At 36.4% G+C, this 25,921-nt stretch overlaps 1 pseudogene; it reads left to right on the forward strand.

Annotated features, from left to right (window-relative positions):
* The first annotated feature begins 182 nt into the window (after positions 1-182).
* LOC102737235 (microtubule-associated protein RP/EB family member 1-like) lies at positions 183-25,730 on the forward strand (annotated as a pseudogene).
* Positions 25,731-25,921: the final 191 nt, after the last annotated feature.

Below are 25,921 nucleotides of genomic sequence, written 5' to 3' on the forward strand. Positions count from 1 at the left end.
AAACTTTTGATCTTTAAAGCCACTCACTTTCAGGTAGGTTGGTGTGCAATGGGGAAGGGAAGGGAAGTGCGTGTGAGATCATCACGTGTGTTGGTAGACAAGATCTGACAGTTTAAACCAGACTGAACCGAAGCGGTCGGGGAAATGGATGTGGTCCTTTTGAGAGCTCAAGATGGCAGTGAACCAACGTATACTCATCATCAGTCACTGGCCACAACCTGAGTCGACATGACTTGCTGACCTGGATCAATGAGTCTCTCGGCAGCTGAATCTGACAAAGGTTGAGCAGTTGTGTTCAGGGGCTGCCTACTGTCAGTTTATGGACATGCTGCTCCCTGGCTCCATTGCCTTGAAGACGAATACATCCAGAACTTCAAAATGCTACAAGCAGATTTTAAGAGAATGGGTGTTGACAAAATAATTCCTGTGGACAAATTAGTAAAAGGGAAGTTTCAGGACAATTTTGAATTCCTTCCATGGTTCAAGAAGTTTTCTGATGCAAACTCTGATGGAAAAGACTATGACCCTGTAGCTGCCAGACAAGGTCAAGGAAGGACAGTTGCTCCCTCTCTTGTTGCTCCAGCTCTGAACAAACCAAAGACTCTCGACTCTAGCAGTGCAGCTCCACAGAGACCCATTGCAGCACACAGAACCACTGCAACCCCTAAGACTGGCCTGGGTGTGGTGCAAAAGAAACTTGGTGTGGGCAACAGGGATGATGAACGGGGATGATGAAGTGGTGAATTGATGCAGCAGGTCAATGTATTGACACTTACCATTGAAGACTTGAAGAAAGAGAGATTTTGACTTTGGAAAACTAAGGAACATTGAATTGATTTGCCAAGAGAACGAGGGCAAAAACAACTCTCTATTGCAGAGGATGGTGGACATTCTGTATGCCAGATCCGAAGGCTTTGTGATACTTTTTTTTTTTTTTTGAGGATTTTTTTTTTTAAAGATTTTATTTATTTTTTTTGACAGAGAGAGACACAGTGAGAGAGGGAACACAAGCAGGGGGAGTGGGAGAGTGAGAGAGAGAAGCAGGCTTCCCACCGAGCAGGGAGCCCGATGCAGGGCTCGATCCCAGGACACCGGGATCATGACCTGAGCCGAAGGCAGACGCTTAACAACTGAGCCACCCAGGCGCCCCGGCTTTGTGATACTTGATGAAGGGGGCCCACAGGAGGAACAAGAAGAGTGTCAACAGCCTGGACCAGCAGAGCAACATGCGAATTCTTCACTCCAAATCATGTGCTTAAGTATAAAACCTCCCTTATATTATTCTTAGAGGACTCATGGGTTTCTTTTCATAAGCAAAAATGTACCTCTTCTTAAAGTGCACTTTGCAGAAGTTTTACTCCTTTTCCAATGAGTTTGAGTTCGGACTTTTGTAGCAGAGCAGTATTAAATTCTAGTTGGTTCACCTAGGGAACAAAGAGGCTGACCATGGGGCTCACTGGGTGGTGGCTGGTAACACTGATTGCTGGAGAAGGTGTTTTTCTGTAATACACTGAGGTGGAGAGCTCACTACAGAAAGGTAAAGACTGATCTGAATTTTAAGCTAACGTGAAATCTTGGCAGAGAACGTTCTAATAAGTAAATGCCTTAAGAGTATTTGAATGTTTCCTTATTTCAAAATATAAAATGTAACATGACAGGAGATTTTATGTATTTGACATTGTGTCTGAGAAGGAAGGGCTAGATCTCTGGACCTTTGGAATCTGCTGTTCACAGGCCTTCCAGGGCTGCTTGAATCCTCAAAGGCCTAGACCTTGGTCCAAAAGGAAAGTTTAAAAGTTGCTCTGTAGGGGCGCCTGGCTGCCTCAGTTGGTAGAGCATGTGACTTCATCTTGGGGTTTTGAGTTTGAGCCCCATGTTGGGTGTAGAGATTACTTAAAAGTAAATTAAAAAATCTTAATAATCAAGTGTATTCTATTGATTACTTGTATTACAATCACGAGGATGATGTTCTAATGTAGATAACTAGAGTCATTCTTTTATTTTATGAATCAGCTTCTCTGAGTTTTCAAAGTTACCATAGTGTTTCTGAACCTTTAGTACATCTTTGAATCACCTGTATTCTTGAGAATCTAAAACTGAAGTATATACATAGTAGGTGTATTATGTGACTTTTCATATATATTTTCATGAAGAATTACAGGTGGTCAAATAAAACATTCTATGAGGAATATTGCTTCAAAGAGCTCTTTATTAGTTTCATTAATTGATGAATCTTTGTTAATAAACTCAGTACAGTGCCTCATTATAGAAGGTGCTTAATTGATATTTGTCATTAAATTAATGACTCATTTGATCTATTATTCTTTTTCAGAATGGGCAAGATAATATTCTTAATTCTTAACATGGAATAATTTTATAATAGATATATCAATTATATGTATGTATATATGTATTTCATAAACTTGTTGAAGAAAAGCGTTTTCAATGACACTTGTTAAAGATAGTAAGGCAGATTTTATTCAGGATCATTGCAATATGTATAGGAACCTCTGTAATGAGATATTATAGTGGGCGAGAGAGATTGGGCTCAATGCCAAATACAGCATAAGCCAGTGGGTGTTTATAGCTAAGGAGCAGGGTAGAGCGTGGTCAGTGAAAGGAAAATTAGGAGACATCTGGCTAAGGGAGGGAGATTCTGGCTAAGCTGACCTAAGAGGATTCTTGTTGAGGACAGGCCAGAGTGATCAGACATCACCTGGGAGATGTGGAGGATGAGGAACTTGCTCAGGTAGCCAGAGTAACAGATGTGGAAAGTGAGGAGTTCTGATTAACCTGACTTTTAGCAGGGTTCTTGCTAAAACTAGATTTTACAAGGAAATGAACAGATAGATTTGCCAAAGAGAAGGTTCAGGGGCCTGACTAAAGTTTGGTCAAGCAAAGAATCTTTGTCATACTCCATATATACAGGGACATTAAATTTTATTTCTTCTGGTTGTCATGTAAAGTGAGCTAAATGATGCAGGTAAAGTGAACTAAAAGATTATATATCAGTCTTACTGAATGATTAATATTGCTAAAACTTTATGAATTTCTAACAGATTCAAAATAAGAATTGATTTTAGGAGGATTATTAAATTGTATCTATAATGATAAAAGGAATATTTATCTCTCATTCTTTCTACATCAAGTGCACTATCCCTACTTAATGTATACTTAGTGGGTCATGTACTCCTTGCTGACAAGAATAAATAGAGATAGCTACATTAGGTATAATCACTTTCTGGGGAAATTTTAAAATGTTACATTAATTTGTAAATTGATATAATTGTTTTGTTTACAAATTGTTAGAATTTCAACCTCATGATTAAAATAATGTGGCACAACCTTGCTTTTGTTAAGTGTGATATCCTTATTTTGCTAGGAAAAGATTCTTTTAATAATGCTTTCTTCTTGGCCTTAGATTTTTAAGCTGCTTAAGATAAAAAAAAATCATGGGGATCAACTGGTTATTTACAAAAATGTGTAATAGGTCATCTCTTGAATAAATACCACCAAAGATGTCGGCGTAATCTGAGCTAACAGTGCAAATCATATTTAATATGTAATTAAAAAATCTAAATATTGAAGAAAGGAAGCTTCTATGGAAGTTAATAATAAATTATATCAGTTTGCTCACCACCATACTTTTGAAAATTTCTGCCATTAAGAAACAGATTTGACCTTTATAGGGTTCTCATTTATTACTGTATTGCTACTTTTTAAAATTGGTGTGATAGAATTTGGTAAATCTTATAATTTTCTTGATCATAGTGTTTTACTAGCCAAGTGCTATGAAAGTGTATATTAAAAAGCTAAATATAATGAAAAACACATGCTTAAATCTCTAATTCTCCTAATTATTATATTTTATTTGGGGCATTTTTCTGTAGAAAACTCTAAGCAGACTGTGAGGACAAAGTGATTCAAGATATGTCATTAACAATGGCCAAGATTGCCTCTCATACACAATTTAGTATCTATTACTCTGGAAGAGACAGAGTCAATAGAATAAAGGAATAAGATACATAACTGAAAATTGGGTTTGAATTCATAATCTGAAATTTCCTTGAACCTTCAAACAAAAATTTAAGTCAAATTAAGATAATATTATTGGGTTCTCAATACCATCTAAATAATAAATGAGTTGTATAGTTTCTTATAATTTATGTTTTATCTTTAAACCTATTAAAACATTTGCTTCAGTGCATAAACTACTTTAAGAATTTTACATATTTCAAAACTAAATCATTATGTCAAAAACTAAATCAAAAGAGTCACTACACTTTTAAAAATCTCACTTGATGCTTTTCATGACAATTCCTAAGTACATTAGGATGAACTTGCTTTATCTTATATACAGATGAAGAAAATGCAGTTTAAAAAGTTATGTTTTCTTCAAGGACTTTTTTTTAATGTTTTTTTATTGTTATGTTAATCTCCATACATTACATCATTAGTTTTAGATGTAGTGTTCCATGATTCATTGTTTGTGCATAACACCCAGTGCTCCATGCAGAACGTGCCCTCCTCAATACCCATCACCAGGCTAACCCAACCTCCCACTCCCCTCCCCTCTAGAACCCTCAGTTTGTTTTTCAGAGTCCATCACCTCTTATGGTTCATCTGCCCCTCCGATATCCCCCCCCTTCATTCTTCCCCTCCTGCTATCTTCTAATTTTAGGTAGTTAACATACAGCGCAATATTGGTTTCTGGAGTAGAATTCAGTGATTTATTACTTACATAATACACCCAGTTCTCATCATAACAGATGCCCTCCCTTAACATCCATTACCCATTTAGCTCATCCCCCACCTACCTTTCTCCAGCAACCCTCAGTTTGTTTCCTATGATTAAGAGTCTCCTATGGCTTGTTTTCCCTCTCTCCTTTTCTTCTTTTCCCCTTTTCCATATGTTCACCTGTTATCTTTCTTATTCCACATATGAGATCATATGGTATTTGTCTTTCTCTGACTGACTTACTTCATTTAGTTTAATCACTCTAGCTCCAACCATGTCATTGCAAAGGGCAAGATTTCATTCTTTTTGATGGCTAATATTCCATTGTATATTTATACCACATCTTCTTTATCTATTCATCAGTAGATGGACATTTGGGCTCTCTCCATAGTTTGGCTATTGTTGATAATACTGCTATAAACATCGGGGTGCATGTATCCCTTCAAATCTGTATTTTTGTATCCTTTGGGTAAATACTTAGTTGTGTAATTGCTGGATGGTAGGGTATTTCTATTTTTAAGATTTTGAGGAATCTCTATCTTGTTTTCCGGAGTGGCTGTACCAGCTTGCATTCCCACTATAAGTGCAAATGGTTTCCCCTTCTCTGCATCCTTGCCAATACCTGTTGTTTCTTGTGTTGTTAATTTTAGCCATCCTGACAGGTGTGAGGTGGTATCTCATCGTGGTTTTGATTTGTATTTCCTTAATGATGAGTGATGTTGAACATCTTTTCATGTGTCTGTTAGCCATCTGGATGTCTCTTTTGGAAAAGTGCCTATTCATGTCTTCTAAATGGTGGAGTTGAGTCTATTAGATATTGTTGGGTCATGCTATAAAATAAACAATCTAAAATTCTTGGTGATTTACAACATCAAATCGCTATTTCTCATTGAAGTTTTGTTTGCTATGACTTTGCTTTGGGATGCAGTCCAGGTTGATGTCTGCACAATATACCTTCACATTTTACTGCCTCAATGGACAGAGCTTTCTAGCACATGTTCTTCCTATAGCACAGGGCATAGGAACAAAACAGGAGGTGGAAACTTGCAATGCCTCTAAAATGTCTGCTTGGATGTGGCATACACATCCCATTAGCTAACACAAGATAATTGTGCAAAAGGAATTAATGATTGAAGTCAATGGGAGCAGGATTGTATTATCCACCTATAGACAAGGAAGACTGAACAGTTGAGAACAATAATGCAATTTGCTGTTCAAAGTTTCATGATCATATTTTCATAAACATAGTCTCATCCTCTTTTTCATATATTCATCATCAGCTCTGTATGATGTGTGGTATGTAAAAAAATGATTTGGAAATCTTAGGGGTTTTGATCTAGTTTTAAAAATAAGTATAAAGGAATTATCTAAGAAAAATTAAAAGGTGGGACCAAGCAACTTCCAAGTACAGTAAAGTGTAAATTCCCTAGGAATTCAGAGAAAGACAAAGTAGTTTGTAGATGGAAGAAGATGATACATTGAGGAATTGGGGAAAATTTTTAAGAAATGAAATAAATCTTTAAGAAATGATATATTTTTATTGGCATAGAAGATATATGAGGACATTTGGACGTGAAAAAGAGCACAGACATAGCTGATGTGACCTTTGATAGATATTGATAACATTTTGTAGATTTACTCCTCTCATAGGGAAGGTTTCTGTTGTATAATTAGGAGATAGGTAAGGTAAAATTAGTTACTGCAGAATCTTGCAATACAAAAGGAGATGATATAACTTAATTCATAGGTAATAAAAGCCTTCCTTCCCAAAAGTATAACCAATGCTATGAAATAATTTTAGAGAACATGACATGTCCTTATTTTTAAATATATTTTTTAAGTTTTAATTTAAATTTCAGTTAGTTAATATACAGTATAATATTAGTTTCAGGTATACAATATAGTGATTCAACACTTCCATACAACACCGAGTGCTCATCATGATAAGTGCACTCCTTAATCCCCATCACTTATTTAACCCATTCCCAACCCACTTCCCCCTTGGAAACCATCAGTTTGTTCTCTATGGTTAAGACTCTTTCCTGGTTTGCCTCTTTTTTTTTTCTTTCCCTCTGCTCACTTGTTTTGTTTCTTAAATTCCAAATATGAGTGAAATCATATGGTATTTGCCTTTCTCTGACTGACTTATTTTGCTTAGCATAATATTCTCTAGCTCCATCTATATCATTGTAAATGGCAAAAGTTCATTTTTATAGCTGAATAATACACACACACACACACACACACACACCACATCTTATTTATCCACTCATCAGTCAATGGACACTTGGGTGGTTTCCATATTTGGCTATTGTAGATAATACTGCTATAAACATTGGGGTGCACATATCCCTTTGAATTAGTATTTTTCTATTCTTTTTTTTTTAAAGATTTTATTTATTTATTTGAGAGAGAGAGTGAGAGAGAGAGAGCACAAGAGGGAGGAGCGGGAGAGGGAGAAGCAGACTCCCTGCCGAGCAGGGAGCCCGATGCGGGACTCGATCCAGGGACTCCAGGATCACGACCTGAGCCGAAGGCAGTCGCTTAACCAACTGAGCCACCCAGGTGCCCCAGTATTTTTCTATTCTTTGGGTAAATACCTATTAGTGTACCTGAAAAACTGTAGTGATCAAAACAGTATGGTACTGGCACAAATATAGACCCATAGATCAATAGAACAATATAAAAACCCAGAAATAAACCCACAACCATATGGCCAATTATTCTTCATCAAAGCGAGAAAGAATATCCAGTGGGAAAAAGACAGTCTCTTCAAAAAATGGTGTTGGGAAAACAGGACAGCAACATGCAGATGAGACTGGACCACTTTCCTACACCATACACAAAAATAAATTCAAAAGCGATGAAAGACCTAAATGGGAGGCAGGAAACCATCGAAATCCTAGAGGAGAACATAGGCAATAACCTCTTTGACATTCATAGTAGCACCTTCTTTCTGGATGTCTCTTGAGGCAAGGGAAATAAAAGCAAAAATAAACTATTGGGACTTCATCAAAATAAAAAGCTTCTGCACCGTGAAGAAACTAATCAATAAAACTGAAAGCAACCTACAGAATGGGGGAAGATATTTGCAAGTGATATATCTGATAAGGGTTAGTATCCAAAATATATAAAGAACTTATCAAACTCAAAAGCCAACAAATAGTCCAATTAAAAAATGAGTAGAAGACATGAATAGACATTTTCCAAAGAAGACACACAGATGATCAACAGACACATGAAAAGATGCTCAACATCACTCATCATCAGGGAAATGCAAATCAAAACCACAATGAGATATCACCTCACACCTGTCACCATGGCTAAAATCAACAACACAGGAAACAAGGTCATTGGAGGGTGTACATGAGAAACTTTTGAGATATAGGTAATTGTCTGTTTTCTATCATGTTTGGAGGTTAACTGGGTGTATTAGTTTCATGTATATGTACACTTGTTATTTGTGTACTCTTTATGTGTGTTATATTTTCATAGAAAAGTTTACTTAAAATTTTTTCCTGCTTATTCCTATATAGATTTTATAAACCAAAGTATTAGAATTCAGTATTGTTTTGGGGAAACTATATTCAGTCCCTTATTGATGAAGAGTAAAACTGTAGTGAGGAAAAGATGAATGACTGTAACAATAATAGCTGCTGAACCAGAAGCTTTAACAATACTCTAAAAATGCGGAAGGTGACTTCACCTTACAATTACTCAAGCAAATTCTCATTTAATATATTTTTTGCATATGTAAATAAAAGTCATTGTGTTTATTGAATCACTAATACACTTCTGGGTAATTTATATTCCTTAAATAATTTACACTTTTTTTTAAAGATTTTATTTATTTATTTGACAGAGAGAGAGATAGCGAGAGCAGGAACACAAGCAGGGGGAGTGGGAGAGGGAGAAGCAGGCTCCCGGCCGAGCAGGGAGCCCGATGTGGGACTCGATCCCAGGACCCTGGGATCATGACCTGAGCCGAAGGCAGATGCTTAACGACTGAGCCACCCAGGCACCCAATTTACACTTTTCTAATAAAAAAATTCAACAACGGGGAACATTTATAAAAAATAATTGGGCTGGATACATGAGCAACTGTAGAGAAAAGAAATATTGCCTTTTAGATTTCCTATTTTCTTTTACATCTTTTACATCTTTTGCAAGCCATTTAATCCTGAGCCTGCTGATTGGGTAGAACAGACTGGTAACTGCCTACGGTGACTATATATAAACGTTTTTAAAACATCAAGGGGATGGATTACAATACAGTGCCATTTAATGGTAGGTTTTATAAGCAATTCTTTATTTAACCAGCAAAAAGAAAATGGAAATGCTTCAGCTACAATAAATACATCCACATACACACACACACACACACCCCCAAATGGGAATAATCAGGTATCACAGAAAAGTGTGAAATGTTTTACTAATTTTTTCATGATATTTTCTTTGAATCAATTAGGAATTAATAATTAAATTTATTTATAAATATAGTTTTTACTTATACATATTGAGTTCTTTCCATTCTTAAAATATTGAATACATTCAGCATAATATTGAAAAATAATGAAAGAATATCTATTTCAGAATAAACCTAATTATTAACCTGCCCATGGTATCTACCTACAGGCTTCCATATCACAGTTTTTATACTGTTTGATGTATAATCTCTCCAGGTGCTTGGCTTTGGGCATAGCATGCAGAGGAATGAAATGGAGTATTAACCAGCCTCAAAACGAGGAATAATTCTTCCAGCTTATGATATTAGCTGAGGCTTTGTTCGGAGAGCTATTGTTATTGCCTGAGCAAGAAAGAAAGTTCTCTTAACAATATTGCTTATAATTAAGATCCAGAGACATCAGATAGTTTGGAGGAGGCACCAGCTCAGTTGAATATAAGGGATAATCATTCTTAGCAGAGGATAATAAACAGATCACATGGTAGTGATAGTGTTAGCAGCAGTCCCTGATCCCATGGGATCTGTCAAGCAGGTTCTAAAGCAAACTTGGGAACCATAAAAGAACTGTGGACATTGGACCATTGGCAGCCATTATAAGATGATATTGCAATGCCTGGCTCATAAGTATAAACAATGCATTCATTTTTACCATGTTAAAGCCAGCATTCTTGCTAATAGAAGAGAGGTGTGCAGGTGAGAATCCTCTGATACAGATATGCATAAGGTGAAATATGTCACAGAGATGACATATCAGATTGGAAGCGGATCAGTCAAAGACCTAACTCTGAAGTATTACCAGGGTTTCATGGATTCCAATTGTAGGTAATGAAGGGGGGTTGACACTCTCAAAAATCAAACCATGAGCATTCTAGTAATTTGAATTTGGGGCTCTTGCCAGGGTGCTAAATCTTGTTTCATAAAGAAGGTCCCCTTATTGACAAACTCTCACATATTCAATTTTATATTATGCCACCCTTGTTCCAAGAAACCTCATGATCCACTCCTAGGCATATGCTCTTGGTTCCTGTACCTACTAGCCAGAACCTATGGCTTGCAGAGTTTATAATACCTTTCTTTCCATACTGGCTCAGTTCTTCCCCAGTTAGGCCATGCTAGTAATTAGTTTGGTGACCAGAAGGACACGTAGGAGCATATCCTAAGCAGGAAAGCATTTGGTTAGACACGTCTCTCATATGAAGTTTTACAATAATCTTCGAGAAGGGAGAGTGCTTTTTCCTAATGAGAAGGGTTTGGCCATTTCTATAACCTAAAAGGCTCAGGAAAATCTCTCCAATCCCAAGGTTCCCATTCCTTCCTTATCAAGGTCCTGGATACTTGGACACTTGCCAAATCTGTGATTTTAAAATTTTCTGCATTTCTGCTACTCTTAGGATTGGGTCTTGATCATGGTCCACATTTTAGTTGCCTTCAGGCTATATTCTATGAATATTACTTTAAATGCTTCCACGGAGGTCCCCCGGCTCTCACACTTTTCTTTTAACTGGTATTTAATTGCTTAAGCTTATAAAATCTTAAAAAAAAATAAAAATAAAATCTTCCATGATAGGCACCCAGTTTAACAGTCTATATTTATACTGTCATTTGCTCTATACTCTCTATTATCAGAGATAAGCCAGTTCATCTCCTTTCTCTCCCCCAGTTCACCATAGGTAAATACCTTAGCAATTGCATTCTATAGTATGTTAAGAAACATCAATATCCAACAATGGAGTGCCAGGATTCTCATTGTTTCCTAGCTGGAGAGAGAACAAACTCCGGAATCCCTAGAGTCTGCTTCGTAGGGCCATTCCTGGTACCAACAACTGTCTTAGAATGGGTTCCCTAAAAGCAGAAACTGAGACAAATATTTGGGAGCACAAGATTTATCAATGAAAGAAAGCAGGATGACATAGTGGAGACCTTTGCAAGGATGTGGTCTCAGTTGAAATCTAAATTGCATGAATTGTAACACAGAGTTGATCCCATCTTCAGGTGAGTGGACTGAGATTTTGTGTTCCCCTTTCAGTCAGTCCTCGGCTGTGGGCTTCCCCTGGGTGGGCAAAACCTATCAGATGAGGCAGGTTCTATTTTGCCAAGGACAACTTTCCCAAGATGGGGGAGTCTGCGAGCCATTAGCCTTTAGCACCCACAACAACTGGGGACTAGGTGCATTGGCTCAGAAAAGGTGACTGGTAACTTTGCTACAAGTGAGTGGCAAGAGTGAAGAGCTGAATTTTGAAATTGATACCCAGTTTCAAAACTTGCAATCTGCCTGGTAATTAATATTTTTTTTCCTCAAAAAATGATAGAAATATTTATACTGGATATGTTTTATTATCTCTCCATCAAGAATTGACTAGTTAAATATATTTTAAAATGATACTACATAGTAATTTTTCCTTATTTTTATAATCCAAGATTTTTATTACCTGTATTATAATTAGCAATGAGAATATTTAATTCTAGTAAGTGCATAAATTATTGGTAATATTGAAATCATCTTGAAATTGTCTGTCTTGGGTACAAAACTAAATAGTCTACATAATGGAAAAAATTTAACATGAATGCAAAGAAGTATTCTTGATTATAATGCCATATTTGTATAATTTTTGTAAATGATCTTATTTGAAAATAATATCCCTTATGTCTAAGGTTGATGCTAAGATGAACTACCTATGAAAATAATATATAAATGAGGTTAAATATAAATTCTTTGGAAAATCTTCTGGAATAACTAATAAAGAAGCAGTGTAGAGGCTGGACTTCTATAAACTCATCAATCAGACTCAGCTGTCTATTAACAGGAGCCCCTATTGACAACTTCTGTCAGTATCCTGATGGATTTCACTGGATTTTATTTGTAATGAGAGACTGACAAGATGCCCTATTGTGAATGAAGGTCCTTCTCCACTAGATTTATCAAGTAGGCACTTGTTACCAAAATCACACCACTCATTATTTCATCAATGCATCCATGCTGATTTGGGTTCCCAGAGCAATTTCTAACAATAAAAGAAAGCCCATGAAATGCTGATAAAAATGTACATTTTTATAGTACTGAACAATCTTTCAACCACTGTCACATTTTTCCTCTCATTTGATTTTTGCAACTGCTGAAAGAAGTTGGCAGGGCATACCATGTCTGGATTTTTGGTCTGTTTGTTTTATGTTTTTGTTTGTTTGTTTGTTTTTTGGTGAAAAACAGACATTAAAACATATCCAAGGCAATATAGAAAAGAAGTATTAGATCCCAAACCAGGCTCTAGCCCATTTCCTATTTCCTGATATCTCCAAAGCCTTCTAGCATTTATAATGTTACAGTGTTTTCTCTCAATAGATAACAAAGCATTTTACAAACATATTTGTAAAAAATACATAGCATTATTTTCATTTTATGAATGAAATAGATCAGTCATATAATCCTAGAGGCTTAATAACACAAAGTTAAGCAGGCCCCATTTGATACTTCCCTGAATTTGGAGAATGACAATTTTGCTAATTACTGCCTTTTCAATTGTTAGCAGCAGGACTTGGACTTGGCTGAGGATTTTAGCAATGGAATAATACTTAGTGAAGTGGCCCAAATTCAAGAAGCAAGCTAAAAGAGTATGGCAATACAATTCAAAAGACCTTCCCAACAGGAAATAGCTTAACATGTTTGCCCTGTTCTGTTTACTGTGCAGTGCTGTTCTATCAGCTGCTTAACTTAAAGATGGCCCACATGCTTCTCCCCTCCCCTCCGACGGGGAGGCAGCAGGTGCAAAGATCAAGTTCCTTTCCTGATGTGGAAACATGGCATTCAGCAGAGTAGGCAGGGACTCAAATCAAACAGTAGTTGTCAAGAGCATCAGCCCTACAAAACAACTGCCAGCCTCCTGCACTCTTCAGATCCCAACCTCTTCACCTCCAGATTATTCCATCCTCCTCTTCAATTTGATCCTCAGGAATGATTCCAACAGTGGGCAGACAATAAAGAGCAAGGGTTCAAGAAAATAAGGAAAATGAGACAGTGAAATGCTTTTACTGCCCTTTTAGAAATCTGTATGCTCCAGGAAGTGTTATATTTGGTCACTGTACCACAAGGCAAAAAGGGGGAAATCGGGTTAACACCAGCTTCATGATGTGGCAGCTGGTTTGTATCTGAGGCTTTATGCTCATGCCAGTCTCAGGCCTAGGTAATTTATAACAGCCTCAAGTTCCAATATAAAAAGCACATAGCTGCAGGGAGACATGTCAGCTTCCCTTACATAGCCTGTCATTTCCTTGGAAACATAATAATTAAGATGTCTTGTATAACTGCTTCTGCCAGAAATATTTTTAGATTTCAGCCCATTTCAAGAAACTCTAAATTCAAGGAGGGAATTATTAAATACTGCATGACAAACTAAGGAAAGTACTCTTACAGGTTCGTTCTGTCAAAAGGAACAGATACTTCATCTAAATCTCATGACAGTAAGTAGAGGAATACCTAGACTTGAATTAAAAATAAAAGAATTGGCATCGGTTTGATTAGAGCAAAAGCGGTTGAGATGAGAGAGAAATATTCACTCTTAATCAAAAGCAGTTTTTCAGTCTAAAAGACTGACACACTTTTAAAGGTAGAATGGCACCATCCCCCATCTTCAAATTAATGTAGCTGTTTCTTCTGATTACCCACATTATTCATAAACAAGCTACTTATCATAGTATGGGGGCACTACTGAGGATGTTACTCAGTATCCATTTGTTGCAACTATCAGAAGAGGCAGTGCATGACATTTGTATGGTGAATTAATTTCCTGGAGATATGATAAAACTTCCTACTGCATTAAAATAATTTAACTTGTAATATGTTTAACTCATAGAGGAATACCATTAGATAGTTAAAAGGAAGATTTGAATTCAATAGGTTAAAATAATTTAAAAGAGAGGGTAAAAAGTACACTTTAACAGAGAATGCTACTTTTCTGAACTCTTTCAGGTTTTCTTAATAAAAATTCTTATTTTTAGGCAAAGACATACATTCAATTCAATTACAACAAAACAGCCAATATCTATATGATGATAACAAAGATTGTATTACATTTTTATGAAAAATATTAAGAGAAAGAGTAAAAAGGTATTCAGATTCAACTAACATTTGTTTAAAACCTACCATGTTCCAGATAATGTGCGAGGTGACCACCCCGCAGACACTATCTCATTTAACTCTCAGAACCATCTATTGAAGGATTCATTCTGTACCCATTTCTAAGTAAGGAAGCTGAATCTCAACATCATAGTTATTATAAGGCAAATATGTGATTTGTCTCTACCACTCTTAGTGATTCCTCTCTTTTTGAACTACATTTCTTTTTTTTTTTTTTAAGATTTTATTTATTTATTTGACAGAGACACAGTAAGAAAGGGAGCACGAGCGGGGGCGGAGGGAGTGGGAGAGGAAGAAGCAGGCTCCCCACTGAGCAAGGAGCCCAATGTGGGGTTCGATCCCAGGACCCTAGGACCATGACCTGAGCCGAAGGCAGACGCTTAACATCTGAGCCACCCATGCGCCCCTTGAACTACATTTCTTTAAAAACCTTCTATCTATTAGTTTTCATGGAAGACCATTAAAAATACCATGCTGAAATCTTTCTTTCCTCAAAAATAAATATTAAAGATTATAACTCTATCAGATATTTACCACTATACAAAAGGGTCCTCTGAGAATGAGAGAATTCATTTTGAGGAGCCATTGAAGTTACGGTAATACTAGGTTAAATAGACTGTATCTGTTTCAAAATGTGACTTAAAGGTTCGTGTAGACTCTGCTAACACAAATCCAAGAAGTAGAACCTTCATGATGTAATGTTCATTTTCCTTATCCTCCTCTATTTTTCTTCTGCACTTGTCACCTCTCTGCTCTAGTTATACTTCTTTTGCTATATCTGTTTCTATCTGTATACCTCCGTGTAGGTGTATCCATCCTTCTGCCTTTCTATCTATATTTGCTGTTCCTCTCTCCACTCCAGTAAAAAGTGAGCAGCACCTTGAGAGAGGAGGACTGCCTTTCGGGTTCACTGGTATTTTCCCTCACCTGATTCATAGTAAGCTCGATAAATATTTGTTGGATGAAGAAATGATGCCCTTACTGACTTTTAAATAGGAATGTCTGGTTACAGGTGTAGTGTCTTCCTCAAATTCATGCTCACCTGAAACCTCAGAATGTGACCTTATCTGGAGATTAAATCATGGATTTAGAGTGACCTTAAATACAATGACATGTGTCCTTATAAGAACAGGAAAGGACACAGATACACAAGGAAAAAGGCCATGTGAAGATGGAAGCAGAGATTAGTGATGCTACCACAAACTGAGGAATGCCCGGAGTGACTAGAAGCTGGAAGAGGCAAGGAATATTCTTCTCTAGAGCCTTCAGGGGGAGCAAGGCTCTGCTGACACCTGCTTTCAGACTTCTAGGCTCCGGAGAAAATAAAATTCTGTGTTTTAAGCCAATCAGTTTGTGGTACTGTGTTACAGGCAGCCCTAGGAAACTAATACAACAGGGAAGTTCTTTTTGTGTTTCAGGAATTTGACCAACTTGGGCTACGAGAAGAATTTGCCAGAGCCCACTCTTCCCAGACAATCAAGCAAGACACGTGGGATGCCGAGGTGAGTAAGATTAAGTGATACTTAAGGAATTTACCGTTCCTGACTCCAGGGGAGATAGGAAAAGCCCATAGACAATTGCAAGTCATGAAAAATAAGCAAGTTTGCTAAATGATGGTGAAGCAATATAAGTTAGGAGATGTGAAAAAATCAGTATTTTATTGGTTGTGAGAATCTGAGATAACAGTTGATTCTTCTTTAATATATATTCTGGTTGTTCCTGTCTTAAAATAAGACAGTATGGCTACGATGAGCACAGATACACCTGTGTGTGTGTATATACATACATATGCCATATATATACACATATACACATGTATGTACATGGATATGCCGTGCATGGATTGTACTCCTCAGTTGCCTGTTACATTTGTATTTACATGTCTGCATATGCACACACACAGTTGTACACGTGTAATCAATATATGTATACACAGATAGAGACGGATTCCTAGAATGCCTGGCCTGAAGTAGAAGTTTAAACTGGAGAGTTGTTTCTTTGTCCTGACTCTCTTTTTAATTTCTTAATTTTGAATTACTATGTTTTTGTATGAATTATTTACTGCAGGTCCCCAAATAGATTAATCACTCGCTGATAGGTGTACCAAAAAGTGTTTAGGGGCGCCTGGGTGGCTCAGTCAGTTAAGCATCTGCCTTCGGCTCAGGTCATGGTCCCAGGGTCCTGGGATCGAGCCCCGCATCAGGCGGGCTCCCTGCTCGGCGGGGAGTCTGTTTCTCCCTCGGCCTCTGCTCCTCACCCCTGCTCTCTCCTCTCCCTCTCTCTCACTCTGCTCTCTCTCTCTCTCTCTCAAATAAATACATAAAATCTTTAAAAATAAAAGTGTTTAGTCCCTCTATCTCTAACTTGTAATGATCAGTGCTAAAATTGTGTCATATGTACACAACCGTTCTCTTCTAGTCACTATTTTTATTTTCTAAGGTCTGCTGAATAAATCTGCACAGAGCACCAAACCCGCTTGTCTGCAGATTTTGGCAGGTCCCTCTGCCTTGGCTGGGCATAGAGGGTGCTTTCTTGATTTTTATGGCCTTCAGCAGGGAGGTTATCATATTCTGGCCTGACTGCTGCTTTGGAGACTGTTTTCTTTTCTTTTTTTTAAATTTTTTTTCTTTTTAAAATTTTTTTATTCTTATGTTAATCCCCATACATTACATCATTAGTTTTAGATGTAGTGTTCCATGATTCATTGTTTGTGCATAACACCCAGTGCTCCATGCAGAACGTGCCCTCCTCAATACCCACCACCAGGCTAACCCATCCTCCCACCCTCCAACCCCTCTAGAACCCTCAGTTTGTTTTTCAGAGTCCATCGTGGAGACTGTTTTCTAAAACACCTGTCCTTTCTAGTGTTTCACCTCTCCCCACCAACTGCAATAAACTTCCTGTCTTTGGGCCTGAGTTTAGGTTGTTATGGTTTTGTGTGATTTCTTCTGCCAAATATATATCATCCCTTGGCACAGAGGCAGACTGCAGTGCATGCTCAATTTGAATAGGTGAGAGCAAGTAGCCGTATTTCACAAAGCTAAACCCTACAGGGATTATCCTCATTAAAATCTTTTCATTCTTTTGTCAGAGATTATGTCAAAGGTACACTTGACATGAAAAGCAGGCACTAAATGAGGATGAAGAGATGCTTGCCTTCTTGGTCTGAAGAACGCAATTCTGATGAGGAGCTTTAGTTCTTTGGGTCCAATTACAATTTCTTTTTTTCATCTAGAGAACAAATAGGTGCCTTTTCGGTTGTATATCAGATCACCAACATAGTAGTTGGGATGATGTCTGGCAGTATTTCAAAAGAGGTAAAAATTAAAGTTATTTTTTAATCAACACTGCTAATGCTAACACCCACCCAATGTTTACATGTTCTATCATCTTCACCACATCAAACTTAAACCTACCATGGTGTTAATTACTTACATTTAAACTTGCTTGTGGAGCTGGTGATGCTGGAAAGAAAATACTTAAAACTTTTATTAGAAGCTCTTGAGTTAATGAGGCCTTGAATTACAGTATTTGATATGTTTGTGTAGTTGTGGTTTAGGGTATAATTTTAGGTTTTAGGGTACAGTATTTGATATGTTTGTGTACTTGTGGTTTAGGGTACAATATAACCCCTGTTTAATTATAATTTATGAAATTATTTTGGTGGGGGCAACACGTCTTGGTTTCAAAGATTCACTTACATGATTCTTTGACAGCCACAGGCTCAGTACAAAATCAATGCTTTTTTATATTCATTCATACTGTTGCTAGCTGTGCTTCACAATTCCCTTTTGGATCACATTTTACTTCCGTTCTACAAGTTCAAATCATGCCCACCATTTAAGAACTGACTTAACTGTTTTTTTTTTTTTATATTCTTTTAATCGTATAAACACATTTTCTATATTTTTTAAACTGGAAATACTTGACAAAGGCCAGATTTTTTTAAGCACAATAGTAAAGTCATTTTAAGAGCTAGCTGTATAATGGTTTCACTCCCTAATTATCAAACATCTACTAAAATAAGACTCACCAACTCTTTAACAGAGAGTACTACTACATACACGCTATGTCTGTAAAGATACGGCATAATGGTCATATCTAGAATACAAAGTGTGTATATTTGAGAAGACTGTTGCTGACAAGAGCTATTTCAGATTTTCACTGTGTAAGTTTTGAAATGTGTATCCAATTTGCATCAAATTTGTCATTAGTGGCAAAAATATCACCAATCCTTTTTTTATTGGGAAGCACTTAGGTCACACGCTCTGCATCATTACACCTCTTCCCTCTCACAACTCTTTGCTTACACTATTTAGCTGAGACCATACAGTGGATCGCAAATGTCTACATCTCTGCCATTCGGCAGTCTATGAACAGCATGAGGGCAAAGTCTGATTTATTTCTTTCTGAATCCTTAGTAACTGGCACAGCTGCAGAGTTCAACTAGACAACCCTTGTATTTTATAAGGATGTTTGAGTTTAAAGAGGTTAAGTGATTTGCCTCAGAAAATAAAACTGCCTCTTGACAAGCTAGACCTTTGCTTTTTTTCTAAACTAAACATTGATAACAAAGACACTGACAGAAGACTATGAATGATTTTCCACTCACTGAAGTGGATCTTTTGCCTGCAGTAGACAGCATCACTTAACAATATTTAATAAAATTTGTTTCTGACGCTATAATATCCACACTGTGGATTATCCATAATAAGTTACTCTTCTGACAACCACTGTATTCTAATTGGGCTCATCTTGCCATCAATTGCTGTTAGAAGAGGAACTAATTAATGGTAATTATAGAATGTAAATATATTTCTAAATATAATTATGAGGCTAAATTTTCCTCCTTAAATTTCAGCCATGATGAAGAAGCTGCACTCTAGTTCTGAATGGGTGAATTATCATTTGATAATTTTCTTTGAAACATCTGAAAGATAATAGTATGCTGCTCCCTATTTGAGATGTTTAAATTTGATTAATCCGTGGTTATTTCATAAAAAAGTTTCAGTTTAGACAAATCTACAGGCCATGATATTTTTTTTTTTTCCTAATTGGCAGCATCCGGTTCAGAAAGTACTCCGTATGTCATTTATCTATAAAAACACTGATGCTATGCTTAGTTTTATTCAGTTGTACTTCCCTAGTCCTCACCAAGAAGGAAATACAGAGGTGGATAAATTTCACGTTGCAAAGTGTGGGCATGACTGTCCACCAAGGTCTTCTGTACCAATTTTTATAAGGATTCCAGCACTGATGAAGAGATTGTGGAGGAAATAGAGGACATCTCAGAATTTAGTTTACTTTATAACCCGCTTCTTGTCTACTTGATCAGGAAGGATGGTATTGCATGCCATTAAGGAAAGTCCTTTATTTTCCATTTTGACATTGCCATTTTCACAACCTCATTCCTTTTGGTCCCTTATGACCCTTTCTGGAATTGAAAGCTGGACCGTCTGCTATGGGTGCTGTCTCTTGTGCTCTTCCCCTCTGACTTTCTCAAACTGAGTAGATATGCTGATTAACTCCCTTCAAATAGACATCACACATTGTCATTAAAATCCCATCAATGAAATAGTTTTCAGAATTGCATTTGTTTTCCATGATTTGCCCATGGGGCTTTTCAATAAAAGGAAGATTTCCCATTTTAAAAGATTGTAAAATTGTTGCAAGCTTCAACTCCCTGATGACTTTAATCTAAATAAAGGTCACTGCTACCCTATTATAATAAGGTTGCTGAGAAGGACTAAGATAAAATAAAATTGACAATGGAATCTCTAGTCATAAATATATTCGTAAGCTTATTACTTCAGTTGAAAACTCAGGATATTACTATTTCAGCTGTGCCAATAACAATAGCAATCTGAACTGGTATAGATCTATCTTTACACTGTCAGTACTTATTTGGAAAGACAAGAGCTTTGTAGGTTTTCTAAGTACTGCCAAATGGCAATAACAACAATGAAAGAAATACATATTTCTAAAAAAACCAAGGCTATGATTATGTCTAGTAGGAAAGTTACCAGGAAATTTCTATAGGACCAAACATCCCTTCTAATGATTCTGTTCCTTAGAAAGAACCATACTTTGACATTACTTTACAAATGTGGCAAAATAAAATATGTTTTAATAATCTATACTCTCAAAGATAAGAGGATAAGCTCTGAAATAAAATTAAATAACAATTTTATTAGAAGGAAAACAAATGTAAATGCACTTTTCCTCATTTACCTTAGATTCCTATGAAATTGGGGAACTAGGTTTATAAAAATTTAGTCAGTTTTATCAATATGTTCTGGCTATAAATTTTAAAGATCTTTGATGTGGTTAAAATTGCATACTGTGGGGTGAGTTCTGACTCTTAGAACCTAAGCAGGTTATGTTAGGAAGGTAAAGTCTTAAAATAAGTTCTTTCCTAATTAGCAAAGAATATGTCTTTCATTATGTTTCCTACACACTTGTGTTAAATAGTACTTTAAAATTCTGCTTCTATATTAACCATAATTAGGTATCTGTCTTTACTATATATTGTAGGACAAATTGTTATCTCAATGTGTATTATTTTAGAAACATTAAATAGAGTCAAATGTTAATGACATTACTATGCCTTAAAAAAACAAAACAAAAAACACTTGCATTACTTTCAGTTGCAAATGTTGAATCTGGATCTGGATTTCCTCTTCCTAACATTTGTATTTCTCACAAGAAGCTATCTTGTGAGCTATGTCATGTGAATGATTTTAGAGGAAAACACATTTAAGAAAGTGAGTTTGAGCGTGAACTGGCAAACACTTTATTCACTCCTTTTTTTAAAAAAAATCAGGGAATGGAGTAACTATCAAGTTATCTGAACATTTTCCTTTAAGCACCAAATTTAGCATTTATTTTAACGTAACATTTTTCTAAAATTGATTGCATTATTTTATGCCTTAATGGAGAGAATATACCAATGAAAACTTTTTCTTGATGCTCAAGGATATAATTATAGATTTTATTGCATTCTTTTAAATAAAATACCTTTAAAATTACTGAGGTATATAAAATTGTCTACTCCTACGCTTAAAGGCCCTAAACTTCTATGATTTGCAAATTCTGTACCAGTTTTTCAGAATCTCTGACATCTTCTTCAATGAGAAAATACCAAATTAACTTTCTTCTTATAACTAAGAGTTAGTATCCAATAGTCATTAATACAACACAAGCTTTGCTTCAGAAAATCTGAGTTTGAGTACAGGGGCTACCACGGAACTTGGTTAAGTTAATAATCTAATGAAGCCTCAGCTTCATCATCAGTAAAATGACAATAAGAGCATGTAACCTATAGTGTTGTACTGAGATTCAATTAAAATAGAGCATGCAGAGCTACTAGAGTAATGATAAGCAGTCTATAGATGTTATCTATTGCTAATTCTATGACTCTAGGAACAATGCTTATTAGATTGGACATTTGAACCGAAATCTGAGATTTGAAAAGTCAGCTGTGCAAAGACTGAAATAAAAATATGCACATAAAGTTGCAGCTGAGAAGTCCTTGAATTAACAAGAGCATTTTTGAGTCACAGAGATGAAGTTAGTATGCTTTTAGCAAAAATCTGAGATAAAGTGGGTGATGTAATGTAAGGACCATTCATGAAGGGCCTGTAGAACATGGTGGGAAACCTGATTTTTTTCTTAGAGTGGCAAGAACCATTGCATGAATTTAAGTAGTGGAATGGTCATGATTTGACTTAAGTTTTAAAAATATCACTCTCATTGTTTTTTGTATAGGAAACTCTGTGTAGATAAAAGTAGTGAGGTAGCAAGAGGTGTAGTATAAGTAAAAAAAAAAAATGGTGAGGCAGATTAGGATAATTTTCATAGAGATTAAGAGAAACAGATGTTTGTCTCCTAATGTTTCATTGCTTGGATACCATAACTGATTTCTGGTTCTCTGTGAAAAGTAAAGGCCTGCTCATATATTCAGCTTGATGCCTTCCACATGCCAATGTTCTCCTATATAAATGTATAGCTATTTATGTGTTAGCATTTTATGATTACAACAACCCCATGAGTTTGTTGTGGGTTGAATTATGACCCTCTCATAAATTCATGGCTGGATGTTTTAACCCTTAGTACCTCGGAATGTGACCTTATTTGGAAATCAGTTGTTGCAGTATAATTAGTCAGTTTTAGATGAAGCCATTCTCGAGCAGGGTAGGTCCCTAATCCAATGACCTCTGGTGTACTCATAAAATAACACCATGTGAAGAGACACTCGTGCACACAGGGAGAACAACGTGTTTTGCTGCCATAGTCAAGGAATTACCAGAAACTAACAGAGAGCCTTGGGCCACATTCTCCCTTGGTGTCTCTGGTAGGAGCACAGCCCTGCTGACTCCTTGATTTTGGACTTCTAGTCTCCAGAACTCTAAGACAACAAATGATTTTTTAAAAATCCTCTTGTTCTATATCCTGTCTACTTGTACTATGTACTCCTTACTAGTTGTAGATGTTCCAATGGTCAGCATTGATATTTAAAAGCATTCTTAATTTCTTAAACGTTGTTCTTGCAACCACATTGCAACTTTATAGTTTTGTTTTTCTTGAGAATGTATTTTTCTCAAATGATAAGTTTACCCTTAAATAGGAAAAATCACCTTTCTTATGTTCCCATTTCTATATCCATTGCTCTCAAGATGTGCCCCGTAATTAGACAAATGGTGGTCATCTAATTAGCTGAACTCTAATTTTTAAATGTCTGCTCACTACCTTCCTCTTGAGTGAGACAAGCCCTCGGGATATGAAAGCTTGTCATTGTAGTTTCTGACTGTGAAGGGTTATAGTTCATATAATTGCTGAAAGTTTTATTTGTCATTCAGGTTTTTCCTTGCCTCTTGGTAGGAAAGTACTACTTGCCATAAAAATATATTTGTCTGGGGTCGCCTGGGTGGCTCAGTCGGTTGAGTGTCTGCCTTCGGCTCGGGTCATGATCCCAGGGTCCTGGGATTGAGCCCTGCATCAGGCTCCCTGCCCAGCGGGAAGCCTGCTTCTCCCTCTCCCACTCTCCCTGCTTGTGTTCCCTCTCTCGCTGTGTCTCTCTCTGTCAAATAAACAAAATCTTAAATATATATATATATATTTGTCTGTCTTAACCTTTCTGACTCAAGCCAGCTCTTAATCACCCAAACTAGATCACAGTCACAGGTGCACAGTTTCTAGGATGAAGGCAGAAACAGATACTATAATTTTAACCACTCCGGGGCACCTGGGTGGCTCAGTTGGTTAAGCGACTGCCTTTGGCTCAGGTCATGATCCTGGAGTCCCAGGATCGAGTCCCGCATCAGGCTCCCTGCTCGGCGGGGAGTCTGTTTCTCCCTCTGACCCTCCTCTCTCTCATGTTCTCTGTCTCTCATTCTCTCTCTCTCAAATAAATAAATAAAATCTTTAAGAAAAAAAAAATAAATAATTTTAACCACTCCATACTAACTCTATGTTTTTTAGGGAATAAAGGACAAGGGAGAAGTTTTATGTTGTCCCTTCTTCACACTTACATTGCTCTAATGTAATGATTCCAGACCCATTTGAAAAATATCCATAATATTTTGGAATAATTTGGAAAATCTGTTGGATTTGGATGGTTGGCCATAAATATAACAATGAGGCCACCTCAGTTTCAGTCATGCTGTCCATTGCCTGAATGTATTTCTCATGATTTGGTTTGAGGAGTATAATCACTGCCTTATCCCTCTTTTCAGAACATAGCTAGACTCATCTAAGGAGGAGACAGTATATCTGAACAAATGTCCCTTAAACAACATGGTTCTTCTATGGAATAATGCATTTTCCTTAGAAATACTAAAGTTATAGAGGTTATTTTACCAATTGACAGAAATTATTTAATGCACGCCAATGTACAACTTAAGGAAAATAATCATTGCAGATCACATTACCTTTAAAACAGGATGTTCATCAGGGAGAAGGAGCTGTTTGACATCTTTTCATATTGTATTCTGTGAAACACTTAGCACCACAAGTAATTTTCAGCAACCTTAGGACATGCCTCCTCTCGGATTTCAGAAAAACAATGTTTTCCTGGCAAAGTAATGAACACCTAATAAGCATTAAGAAAACTCCTACTGGTTGATTAGCTGATCTGTCTTTATGAGTTCCATTCTTCCATTCATTAATATATTTGATGACTACTCTCCTAGGAAATGAAGGAAAATTGTTTTTGCCAGTTAAAACATTAGCTAATCATGTGATTAAAATGAAATCCAAAAATGCAGAGTCCAATTAAGATTTTCAGTGAGTCCATCAAATCTACCAAAAAAGTCTTAAAAATTTTTGCTGCCATATCCTCTCCTCAACTGGCGAGGATTCATGAGATTGAGGAGACCAGACACTGAAATTCTTTGAATATGTACGCTTCTGTTCACCCTACATAGTTATTACCTAAGACTAAGTCATTCGTTATATTAAAAATAAATCAGGGAATACAGATAAAAACAAACAAACAAACAAACAAACAAAAAATCACCCTAAATCTAACCACACAGAGTAAGTACTCCAGTTATTTCTATAAACTCTTTCAGATATTTTCCCCCTGATTCTGTGTTGAATTACTGGCATAACACACTCTGTTCTATAATCTGCATTTATTGCTAAATATTTACTAAATAAATAAATACTAAGCAGACTCCTATTGTAGAGCTTAACTTGTTTCTAAATTAAAAAAAAAAAAATCACAAAGAGCCTTCTTCTATGTGGTTAACCATATATTCAAAATGATTTACATGGGGTTGCTTGGGTGGCGCGGTCGGTTAAGTGTCTGACTCTTGGCTTGGGCTCAGGTTGTGATCTCATGGGTTGTGAGGTGGCTCCATGCTCAGTGGGGAGTCTGTTTGAAGATTCTTTCCCTCTGTCCCTCCCCACCACTCACATGCTCTATCTCTCTCTAAAATAAATAGATAAATCTTTAAAAAAATAAGATGATTTACATGAAATTTTATCGTTAGCATATACCATATTCTTTTTTTTTTGTAATTGGATATTGTCCTATATATTCTTTTCATTAATGTTGACACATATTGATATTATTGCTGTATTTTAATTTACTATCTCCCATAATACCAAATCCAAATAACAGATCTGTTTGTCCGTTGTTTCAAGAACGATGGTGATACAAAGAAAAAAAATATGTATTTAATGTATTCTTCCCATTTTATCATATAAAATATTTTAGAAGATGTGTACTAAATTGAATAAAATTAATGACAATATTTTAGCAGACATTTCAAAAGTGAAACTGGCATTTTATTTTCCTGCAAGTGGATGACTTTGAAGAATACAGTGACTATGTGGATAGTTTGATGTCATTGCCAGAAATTTCACCCACCATTGCTTTTGGACCATCAGTGTAAATGCTAGCATGGTGACAAAAAGGCAAATAATGCCTTAGTATTACTATGAAAATGGTGTCCACTTTAGGTCTCCCCCAAAGAAACTTAGGTTCATCAATCAGCCAGCAAATCACTCTTATCTACCAATAACCTAGAATGAGTTTGTCATGTAATCAACCCATGTGGTCTGTAGAATTATTCTCTCACCAAAT

Source organism: Leptonychotes weddellii, chromosome 1 (assembly GCF_054177405.1).
Source record: "Leptonychotes weddellii isolate Sample4059 chromosome 1, ASM5417740v2, whole genome shotgun sequence".
Taxonomy (NCBI): Eukaryota; Metazoa; Chordata; class Mammalia; order Carnivora; family Phocidae; genus Leptonychotes; species Leptonychotes weddellii.